General features: G+C 48.8%; 1 protein-coding gene across 8 annotated transcripts in view; it reads right to left on the minus strand.

Moving 5' to 3' along the window:
• Nucleotides 1-9240, minus strand: part of ATXN1 (ataxin 1) — a 395770-nt gene extending 386530 nt beyond the window's left edge. For 2 of the 8 annotated variants that reach the window (XM_080806347.1, XM_080806344.1), the window contains exons 1-2: nucleotides 9042-9240; nucleotides 599-720 (exon numbers count right to left, since the gene is read on the minus strand). The gene's annotated coding sequence lies outside the window, so the exon portion shown is untranslated. Of the gene's footprint in view, nucleotides 1-598; nucleotides 721-1446; nucleotides 1553-2023; nucleotides 2367-6325; nucleotides 6442-7786; nucleotides 7997-9041 lie in introns of those variants that run through there. The other 6 variants (XM_080806349.1, XM_080806345.1, XM_080806346.1 and 3 more) reach the window with 6 other exon arrangements.
• Nucleotides 9241-12206: the final 2966 nt, after the last annotated feature.

The raw sequence follows: 12206 nt of genomic DNA on the forward strand, positions 1-12206 counted from the left end.
GCCCTCTCTCAGTACAGAGCCATGAGTCATCAACACCACATACACTCTCCATCTGCAAAACTCTCCAGGCCAGAAAAATTTACTGTACGTGAGGCAATCAGGAAGTTGTAAAATCCAAACAGACACCAAGAAATTCAAGATTCGACAAAGACCAGTTGCCACTGAACAAACAGGCCTCTGTCTCCCTACACTTGAAGCACGCTACGACAGAAACCTAAGACACGAAAGCTGTCACTTATGGTCACAGTTTGGCAGCAAAACGGTCTCATCACATTAAGGAAAAGGGGACAACGAAGACGGTCAGCTCAAGTCTAACAAGCAAACGCCAGTCGTCACCAGGTCAAATGCAGACAGACTTCTTCATGAACCACTTTCTTCTCAATTAAGCCAAAAAGAGAGACACTTCAAGCCACGTTTTGTTTTGTTTTGTTTTTTTAAACGCACTTGGCAATTTCTCAATCTCCCTCAGAATGCAGTCTGCAAAGGCAGTGGCGGCGAATGGTCTGCTCACGCCACGCAAAAGCGTGGGCACGAGGTGATTTTCCGGGTCAGCCTTGATCCTCGGATGGAAACCAGACAAGCATAGCCAAAGTCTCACCTGATTCGTGACCACTTCCCTGGAGTGGCCGTGGGGGAGGGGACCGCCTTGCAAGGATGACACGGGAATCCCAGGCTTGAACGGATTGAACGATCACCCTGGTGACTTGCTGCTCGGGGCTCCTGTAGCAGTCAAGGCGGTGGGGGGTGGGGAGGGGGAGAAGAAGAAATCCAAAATGAAAACCAGGACAAACGGCTTCCAAAAAGAACCCCAACCTTAAGGATGTGGAAATCTAAACTTGAAGGACATCAAATTGTGCATTTTGTCTTATGAGAATTACAGATACCAGCCAGCTCAGAAGGCAGGCCTGGTTCGAGTCCACAGGGCTCAGAGGGAGACCACCCCCAAACACGTCCTCCCTTCAATCAAAGGAAGAGCTTGGCCGCCCTGTTTGAGCCAGGGACTGTCATTCTTTTCCCTAATGATTCTAACCAATCATCTGATAAACACATGCTGGTAATCACAGGGAGATCAGGTGAAATGGGCATGGATTGAATATGAATTGAGCCAAAGTCTAATTTTCACATGTCATGTACTACTATCAACATGCAACTTCAGGAACAATCACCCAAAAAAAAGCAAAAAAAAAAAAAAAAAAGCACAGTTATTAGCATAGCGGTCGAATGGGATAGAAAAATGTATCAAATGCAGAATAAAACTGTGAAAGTATGCACATGTTCACTGGACTTGCCACTGGATTTTAAATTATTGCTTCTTTGAATGCATGTCTATTTCATGTTCATTGTGCCACAATGCCTTGCAAACGGTTGAGGAAAAATCATCCACTGTATAATGAATGAGTGAATGTGCGAACGGATGAAAGGAGAATGAACGAATCTTCCATATACCTTTCCATCAGGGAGCGTGGTGCTCGCAGTAGTTTTTGTGAGGTAAAGACCTATGCACAGAAATGGAAGAAGTTGAAGACTTGATCTGCTAGCAGAGTTCTCAGCCCTATCAAAATAATATTTTTAGATACTGGTCATTCCCAACTGCCCACATGAGATAGAAAGAATCAGAAAGCACAGTTATAAACTAACCCCCCAACTAGTCATTGCTAGGCAGATTTTCCGTCTTTGATGACTGGAGCTGGTGTGTGTATTTGTTTGGGCTGATTTTAAATTTAGTTTGGGTTTCCTAAGCCCACGCCAGGTAACAGTAGGAAGGAGGAGGCCCAGGATTATGCTGGATGTCAGAAAGAAACTATTCTGGAGTTATGAACACAATCTCCAATGTGAATAATCTGTAAACAGGTAAGTGAGCCAATTATCCCTGGGTACATGGCAACACATCTCCGTAGTCATGATTATTTTCATCCATACACACTCACTATTTTTAAGAGCACAGCCCAGCTGGAAAGGAAAATCATTTCGATCGCTTTCCAACACTTTTCAAAGTAACAAACAGTAGCCAAAGCCTCCTTACTTCTCGCGAATCCGTTCAGCAAGTATTTCCTTAAGCATGTACTACATGCCGGGGGACTGATAGGCAAAAGAAGGAAGTTTTCGAGTCGCTGGCTTCTCCACATGTCATCTGTGATTCCAGAGAACACGGGGAAGCTGTCCTAGACTACAACGTCTTGGAAGCTCTGGGAGGACTGCACCGAGGCTCTCTCCTCGCGGAAGCTCGGTGAGTTACGAAAGTCGGTGGTGGCCGAGTTAAAAACAGGCTCTCGGCATTCTATCTGCCCTTCCGCAGTCACTGTTTCCTTGTTTCTACTAGTAACTTCGCACACAGCATCAACATATGGGATGATCGGGACGCCTGGGTGGCTCAGTTGGTTAAGCAGCTGCCTTCGGCTCAGGTCATGATCCCAGCGTCCTGGGATCGAGTCCCACATCGGGCTCCTTGCTCGGCAGGGAGCCTGCTTCTCCCTCTGCCTGCCACTCTGTCTGCTTGTGCTCACTCTCGCTCCTCTCTCTCTCTCTTTCTCTGACAAATAAATAAATAAATAAATAAATCTTTAAAAAAAAAAAAAAAAAACATATGGGATGATCATTTCTGAACAAGGTGCGGGCACCGTGGACCGGCGGGCGGCACTTGTTTTATGAGCTAACAGTGGAGTGTTTGCTGGTGTATGTGTGTGTGCACACAGTCCTATTTGCATATCACCTGGCAGATAAGGCTTTATAGAGTCCAAATTACAGTCTCCTCCTACTCTGCCGAAGTGCACAGGACAGTCAAGCATGATGCGAATGCTGTAAAATATTAATTTACTCTCACACTGGCATGCCTACTTATTTCAAAAGTATTTGTGTTGCTACACCAGTTACAGGAATTAAGAGAGTTCACGTAACTTGCTGTTCAATCAGGGGGAAGAAACACAGAACAAAAGCAAGGCAGAGAGGATTCATTGCAAGAACATACAAACAAATTACTAAAAAACAAAAGAAAACAAAAAAAACCCAAAAAAACAAAAAACCACAACCAATACTAGCCTATAGAACATTTCCTACAACATATGCACTAAACACAGAATACTTAATATTTTAAAAGCATAGCAGAACTACATAATGCAATTCCATTTATAGAGGAAGATTACCAAGATAGATGGCCTAAATAATACTAATGGGGTGGTAAGGAGAAAATAATAGATGAATAAATACAGTAAATAATATAGATAATTCGGGGAGGGTAGGCCAAATCTAAGGGTGCAATAAAAGACAATTTGCCATACACAGTGACAGAAGAATACATTTTCTTCGCATGTTAGGAGATAAATTGCTTATAGGTTAGCAGCTAAGACGATTATCACTAAAAACTTCTGCTAAATAACTCCCTCGAAATATGTCGTGCTAAAGAGCCCCTAAGTGGAGTAAGGAGTTCCTCTGAGCCTGAATCAAAACAGCATAATTAGGGCAACCTCTGCCCCCTTAAGTCTCAAATTCTGATTACACTCCAGTGAATTTTCTGAAAAGTCATTTTCAGGTAGGATACCATTTTTGCTTACATTATGGCAATTACCACTGCATTTTCATTACTCCACAAATGGTACGCATTAAAAGTTATAGAAAAATCAATGAAACGTTTCTGCTAACGTCACCCATATCAAGGAAAACATAATGCTTGTCGCTTTTTTTCTGTAATAATTCCAAACGGGTTTCATTACATTCGGGATGGTAACACGCGCTGCAAACATTTATAGCGTGCTAGCCCGAAAGTTCCTATGTATAAGGATTACAAAATATATTACTACACTGATAAAGACAAAAATACATAAATTATGAAACAGGAAAAAAGATTTTTAAAACTGTCTCCACAAATAGAGATGATTTACCTAAATCTTTTTATCACTCCTACAATTTTAAGCACGTATATATATTTCTGCAGAACCTTGATCCAATGACAACGCTTTCAGCCAACATTTAAAAATATTCTCTAAAACAGCATTCGGTATGCTCATTATTATATCATCCCTTAAAGACATGTTGAGTGAGTATTTTATTAAACCGAATTCAATGAAACCAAAATTTGAACAGCATTAATTGAGGACTGCAAGATTCATTCTTAAAAACGGGCAGTCCTGTATGGAACACCCTGGGACAGAAATGATTCTCTCTACTGAGATATCTACAATGTATTATTCTTGATGCTTTTACAAAATAAGGAGGGCTTGCTTCTGATAACCTTGGAAGTATGACCGGAACTAAGTCTGTTCTTAGAAGCAGTTAAGCCTGTCCATGTCTAAAGCTCTCACAGAAGCCAATCTTTCAAATTACTGAACAAACTCTGAAAATAAAAAGCAATGGAAATCAAATTATTTATGTCCACCCTGAAAACGGTGTCCACTCTGCCTCCTACCTGTCACATTAGTATGCAACTATTTCAGTTTTCAGAGTCGAAGCTATGGGTTACCTGCTCACAGCTATATTTGAAAGAATTAACATTCACTCCTACACTAATTTTTAGGCTTTTAATAAAATGTGTTTATCAACCAACTTCTAATAGGAAACAAAATGAGCTGCTGTTACGACGTGTTAGTCATCAGAAACTGTCATTCAAGGTAAGTGCACAAGTAAAATCCTCTTGACATTTCAGAATGGAAAAAATAAATAAAGGCATATTACACAAAAGGAATGTGAGTCCTTAAACTCTGTAATGACAACAAACACAGGAGTCATAGAAATGTGTTTACTAATGTTTTAATAATCTCTTAAGGCTGGCCTTTCCCAGGACTCACAGACAATGAAATGTAAGGCCTTCGACAGGCACTTGACATAGAATCTGATGGCTAAGAGTGTTCCTTGCAACTCTAAGACTAGAAGACAATTCAGAGGTCCTGGAGCCTAGTTATAATATTCCCCACAAAGTATCACTTCTGTGAACCAAACCCTCTTAAAACGAAATCTAGAGAGGAAAATACTGACTTTCATAGTCTCCCATCAAGTACATTTTCATACTTATTTTTGCATTCAAAAATACACATTCACGTTCTACTGCAAGAGATTTTCTGCATATTGCAAAATATAATCCAGGACCTCCAAAATGTGTAAAACTTGAATTCTGTGCTTTACTCCATATCCTTGCTTCCTATCTATTTACGTCCTGGAGGGGGAAATAGCTTGTTTTAACCACAGAAGCACTTGATCTGAACAGGCCACAATCAAGTTCCCAACCACATAAACTCACTAAATGGTAGAAAGTCGTAAACCCCCCTGTGGGGAACAAATCCTAGCTCCAGGGCAAAAAAAGAAAAAAAAAAAAAAAAGGATTTACCCATTTAGCTATGGGGCTATAAAACTGAAAACTGAAACAGACTCTGGCAGGATAACGACCAAATCAAGACATTATTATTCTCAATCACTTTCTCTTTCCTATATGAAGATTATTAAAATACCTCCCCACCCCAGGTGGCTCACCTGTGCCCCAAAAGCTTCAGCCACCAAAGCTACTTACTTTCCTTTCCTTTTTATTTTTCGGCAACAAGATTATTATTTTTCGTTGCCTGGTGAACCTGACGAGGGGGTGTCCTAATGCAAAGAGGAGAGTGGCTGTTCTCTAAATTATTAAATGCTCATTAAATTATATATCACAGTGCAAGTTGCTTCCTGTGTAAAAGCATCACCCATCGTCAGTCCCCAAGCTCTAGGCCTCTATCATCCCTCACCTGAGAGAAGAACCTTGGAACTTACAGATGTGAAGACTAAGGATGGCCAAGAAGTCCAAATTAAACACACACCCATTCAGAATGGCCCCTCCAGTCAGTCCCATTTTTTGGTATTAGAGCGGCTATTGTTAACGGTGAAGTTGTGAAATGTGACAACGGAGAGATCATTCCTCAATAAACAACTTCCACCGAATCAGCCCTTTAGAATCTCGGTCCTTGGCCACAGACACCATAGGTTCTAAGGAACCGGCGCTCTCCCCCTCGAAGGGGTTAAGTACCCACAAGGCCAAAGGCACCAGACTGCAAAAGAAATGTGGCTTGAGTAAGCTCTGAAAGGTTTCTAACAAGTACCAAATACTTGTTGGTCTGTTCACAATCAACATCAGCAGGCCTGCCAGGCCCCCTTTCACCGTGTGGGAGAGGCGCTCACATACCGTACCCAGCAAGACCAGCTTGTGGGTCTCCTTTACAAAAGTTGAGTGGCTTCGAGGTCTCATTCGGTGTCTCCCAGCCAAATGACTGAAAGACGCCTCAACTGAGGGAGTGAAGTCCGTCCTCCCCGATGGCGCAAACACCGTGCATGAAACACTTGGAGTGGTCCAGGCACAAGACAAACCCACCTGAATGGACGAGGCACACTGTCTGTTGCCATGACAGCCCGATCTAATTACAGGAGTGATCCGCAGAGTAAGTGCAGGGAAAACCTACACCCCTGACACGGATCTGTAGGATGAGTAACACCCTCGGCCAGGAGGCTCCGGGGAGCCCTTCGCCCTCCGCTGTACTCAGAAGGCAGCCCCCAAGCCCATTTGTCTGCGGAGCTTCTAAAATATTGAGTGAGGCACACACAGTCGTAGGACAATCGGAGGAGATTAAATGCCACAGCATTAGCTGTTAGGGTGCAACCCCTTTCCAGGAGTTCATGTGCAGGATTGGTGGTTAGGCTTCATTCCACCAAAAAACAAACAAACAAACAAAAAACCCAAACCAAACCAAAACAAACAAACAAATAAACCCAAGTACCCCACTACAAATAAACCCCAGGGTGGGCTGGGGGGGGGGGCTTCTAGGAACTGCAGGACTCCTGAGAAACCCACAGAGAAGTGGCTTCCCTAACAGGGTTGGAAAAGTAACTAGCTATGCCTAAAAATAACCATCAAGTAACTACCCACTGCTCTGTGCGATACGTACCCACAATGTTTAAATATTAAGAACAGCCTGCATTACAAAACACAAATGTCATTGAGATGTGACTACTAGATTGCCAAAGGAGAGCTTATTTGCATATACACATTTCCCTGCATGCACGAAGGGGTGTGCAGGGAGCAGGCCACTCTAAGGCGGTAGTTTTTATTCTGCGGGTGTACTAGGGTCTTCCAATTTTACTAATTGTATCCTGTGGATCTCGCAGGGAAGCTAAGGATCTCTTCGGGGACAGAACCAGTTTGGAGGAGTCCCTACTGCACAGCATACGGTAAACAAAATAAAAATAGCTTGCCGTTCTCGTTAGCCACATCGCGCATTATATAACCAGCTTCCGACTGGCTTTTTTTTTTTTTTTTTTTTGCCCTTACTACTCCTCAGCAATTTCCCAATCTCCCGAAGTATTTATATTACCCTCTTATCTGCACGATTATATACTAAGAAAGCAAAACAAAACAGAACGGCCACAGGGTTGAACCGAACCCCACGGTCCTTGGAAACTGATTTTTTTTTGGGTGGTTGTTGTTTTCTGGCAAGATCTCCACCACCACCCTACTTCCACCCCCCACTAAGGTCGTTGCTCAATCTCCCCAGAAAACCTGAATTGTTCCACCGCTTCCAGTCAGCCCCCTACGTGGTCGGAAATAAAATGAAAGCACAAGCCCCGGAGTTTAGGAAGGCGGCCGGAGGGCGGGGGGCTGGGGAGGGGTCGGGGCGCCGCAGAGTCAGCCAAGTGGCCACCGAGGGGCCGCTCCCCAGCGCGACGGCCCTCGCCGCCCCCCCCCGCGCGCACACACACACACACACACTCACACACACAAGCACTCACACGCGCACGCACTCACTCACACTCACGCCGCGCTCCGCCGCCGCCTCACCTCTCGCTCCGCCCGGCCGGCCCCTTCCCTGCCCCCTGCGGGACCGGCCTGCTCGCAGCGCTGGAACCACGTAGGAGGCGGCGGCGGCGGCGGCCGCGGGAGTGGCGGAGTCTCCGGCCCGGCCCAGAGTGAACGAGCCGCGGGGCTCCAGGGCGCATCCCAGTCCCCGCAGCGCCTCCTCCGCCGCCGCCGCCTCCTCCTTCCCCTCCTCCTGGCTTCATTCACCCTCCCAGCAGCCGCGCAGCCGCTCACTCCCCGCGCCGGCAGGGCAGCGCCCGCCGCCGCTCCTCCGCTCCTGCCGCGGCCGCTGGCGGGGGCGCCGGCCCGGGCTGGGGCGCTCGCGGGCTGCCGGCTCCGGGCGGCGGCGGCTGCACATGATCAGGAAGCGGCCGCACCAACAGGGCGGCAGTGGCGGCGGCGGCGGCGGCGGCGACAGCAGGGCCGCTGCCGCCGCTCCAGCCGCGCCGCCGGCACCCGCGCGTCGGCTCCCCCCCGCGCCCACCCCTCCGCGCCCCCCGCGCTCCCACCGCCCGGCGCCCGGCCGCGCGCAAAGTCCCGGCCCGCAGCCGCACACCCGGCGAGGCCGGCCTCCGCGGGGAGACCCCCGCCCCGGGCTCGGAGGCCGGGCGGCCACCCGCGGGGAAGCCCGGCCCTCCTCCAGACCCACTCGCTCCGCCGCCCTCCGTGGGGAGAGGGCTGGGGAGGGGGCGGCGGGAGGAGAGGGCAGCGCGCGACCCCCGGCCGCCGCTGCCGCCGCCGCCGCCGCCGCCGCCGCCGCCGCCGCTACCCCTACGCCACCTCGAGGGAGGGGGACGCGGCTCTCCGCACTCGCGGCCGGACCGGCAGCCGCCGGAGCGGGGCGCCGCCGCCGCTCTCCCCGCCCGCGCCCGCGCCCGCACCCCCAGCCCGGGCGCGCCCCCTCGCCTGGCGGGCGCCCACCGGCCCGGCAGCCCCCTGCCGTCAGTCCCTGCGCCCCGAGCGGGGGTGTCGGCCCGGGAGGCTGGAGCGGGAGAGGGTTGTATGTACACACACACACACACACACACACACAACACAACACGACGCGTCGATTTCCTTCGCTCCTCTTCCAGCTGTTTTCTGTGCCGGCGACTGGGGTTTGGGGTTTGTTTGCTGGTTGTTGCTTTTGCCCCTCTCTGGAGAGCGGGGGCAGGGGCAAATTTTAATCTAAATAAGGGGCGAAGGGGATGGGGGAGGGGAAAGAGAGAATCAGAGGAGAAAAAAAATAGCCACTTACTGTAAAGTGTAAATGGATCTGGGGTTGCGTGGGGAAGGGGGGGCAGAGGGAGAGAAACAGTGTCTTGCGGCTGCTGTAGCTCTGGCGGCTGCTCCACGGGGCTTGTTTTGGATCCCCCTGCAGTGAAACAGGTCCTGTACGGCTCCGCCACTGTAGTAGAAATGATGTCTGCGGTATACTCTGCTCTCTCCTCCTCCTCCTCCTCGTCCTCCTCCTCCTCGTCCTCCTCCTCCTCCTCCTCCTCCTCGTCCTCCTCCTCCTCCTCCTCGTCCTCCTCCTCCTACCCCCCCTGCTCCCCTCCCCTCCCTCCTCCCTCCGCCCGCCCGCCCTCCCTCCCTCGCGCTCTCTCGCGCTCGCTCGCTCGCTCGCTCCAGTATGTAAATGTGTAATAGAAGCCAAATATGGAGCAGTTGGCTGCCGCCGCCGCAGCTTAAGGATCCGACTTGGGGGTGGGGGGGCACCCTCTGGCGGGCGGCGGGGCGAGCGGCTCGGAGCACCGCGAGCGCACCGCGCGGCGGCCGGCCGGCCGGCGCCCTTAACCCTTGGCTGCGCGCTGCCCGGGCCCGGCGGCCCCCGGGGAGGCGGCGCGTGGCCCGAGACTGGCTCGGGAGCGGGGGGCGGGGGGTGCGACTCCGGCCGGAGGGGACGCTTCTTCCAGGTTTGGGAAAGGGGCGGGGAGCTGGAGCGATGAGGTAATTTTAGCGGTGACCGGTCGGTCCTCGCGCGCCTCCCCGGGTCCCTGCACCTAGTTGGAGGGGACGGAGCGACAGCGGGGTGCAACTCAGGGCGCCCTGGAGGACTCTCCGAGGGGTGTCGGGCTTCAGCTCGTAGCCGGCGAAATACCCACCCCGGGAAGGGGAGGGGGGGGTCAAGTGTGATCCCGACGTGCCCTTCGTCCGGGGCGCGCCGAGAATCGTCTAAGAGGGCTGACTCGGATTGTCGTGCACGTTAACCCCCAAACCGGTTTCGTTCCGGAACCAGGACCGCGGGGCTGCGGGGACTGCCTGTGCGTGCAACTCAGGAAAGTTTGAAGGGTCCCCGCGACTGCATGTGCGCCGTCACCTTTCCTGCCTGTGAAAGCGGGGGCCCTCCCTAACCCCCACCTCCCCTTTCGCTTTCTGCAGGTCTGGAAATCGGCTTTGGGTACTGAAGTCCCCGGCCCCAGCCTTGGAAGACGACCCGCGCACTCCTCTCGCAGCTAATTCGGGATCATTAATTTAATCGGAAATGAGGTAACCAGTGCAGGAGATACAGAAAGCAAACCGAGCATCAGATGGCAGTTCTCGTGAATCCACGCGGAGGAACTTCCTCTGCGCTCAGTTTTGAAGCGCGGGTCCCAGCGGCCCACCACCCCGCCCCCTCCGCGTGTACCACCGCCAGGTGTGAGCTCTCGGTGGGAAGGAATCTTCCGTGCAGGGGTGCCCCTTGCCAACAGGTGTGGCGCCTGGAGAAAAGCGAAGGCACCTCCATGCTGAGGGAGCTCGGTGCAGCGTTCTCCTTGCTGCAGATAATTCTGGAAGACCAGTAGGTGTCGGGGCGGCATTTGACCTCTTTCAGGTGCTTAGAACCAAGTGTCTAGAAACATGATCTTTCCACCCAAGTTTCTCCCTGGAAGCCACCACTATTGACTGTAAGCTGTGTTGGAGAAACCTTTGGCTGAGTTTCCTTATGACCTAACAGTTAGTCACCAACTGAAGCAGGATACAGAATCACCAAGAGAAATGTGTCAGCTTTTAAACAACTGTATCGTAGAGCCAACGTGCTACAGAAATAAAAATAAGCATGCTAACAACTAGGTGGAGAGCCCCGGAAATCATTTTTTTTTCTCACATTTTGAAATACCATGCACATATACACGTCTATTTAAAAAAAAAAAAACCAAAAAACAAAAAACTACTACTGTTCACTCTTACTGGGTTCTACAACTTTTTTTCTTTTTTCTTTCTTTTTTTTTTTTTTCATTTAAAACGCAATGATAGCTACAGTTTAAAACCCCAGGTTGGTCTAAAGTGACATTGTTGGTCTCATTACAGCCTCTAGTGGACAGTTGAAATCAGTTTCCTGAAAAGGCTCTTCCTGGCGTTTTGTTGTTGACAAGCCTTATGAAGGTGAAGGCTAGTATCTCAGAACAGAACCGGGTACTGACTCCTCCCCCAGCTTGGCAGACTCAGCTGGCTCCCGAAAGGATCAGAAGCAGTGGGTTGGGCAGTGAAAAGAGTGTGCTTTGTGCTGCGGGCATTGTTATTACTGCCCTGTGAATAAACAGACCTTCTTCTATTCATTTCAGTTTCGGACAGCTTTCTTAAAAACTAACTTGATCTAAAATATTTTTGTAACAGAAAATATTGGTTGCCATGTTTTTGGCTTAACTGAGATTTTTTTTTTCTTCTGCAGACTGCCCAATCCACCTCCACTCTATTTTTAGACATTTTTACATTGAGACACTTTCAGCCAAAAACAGCTAATATTTTAATTATTACACTGACCCGGGCAGTTTAAGTTATTTTAACAACCTTAAACAAATTAAAACACATAATTCAGATTAGAGTGAGTCAATTAATTTAAATGTTCCCTTAAGGACGCTAAATATGTATATTACCCAAACAGTGAAAACAATTAATAAGAAATGTGTCATTTACTTTCTTAGTTATTAAGATTAAAGCCAGAAAGTGCCATTAAAGTCTGGAACTATTCCTTCCTGCAAAGTAGTATTCTCCTGATCAGTTCCATTACCTTTAGTACTGAAATGTTTTATCTTCAGATGGCAAAATATTAAATGTGCAAATAACTGACACTCATTCTTTAAAAACAAGGCTCTCTCGTGCAGACAGAAACTCAGTGAAAGGGCAGGGCTTTCGAGAAGCCAGTAGGCAAATATGTAGTACTACAGTCCTATTCATAAATCTGATATTGTATTCATACACGCATAAGTCAAACTTAAAAATAAAAAGAAATTGAGAGATGAGGCCTGCCTAGCCTTACTCCTAGTCTGTGTTCTGTGTTGCTCAAATGCCATGGGAAATCATTTTTTATCCCTTACATCTAATTCATTGTTTACTATCAAGTATCTACTTTTGCGGGCTTAAAGTGGGCTATCGAGTATATATGATATCATATCATTATGTATTACATCTTGCTTCTAAAAGCCTTATCTTCAGAGCAGCT

This window comes from Martes martes, assembly GCF_963455335.1.
Source record: "Martes martes genome assembly, chromosome: 6".
Lineage (NCBI taxonomy): Eukaryota > Metazoa > Chordata > Mammalia > Carnivora > Mustelidae > Martes > Martes martes.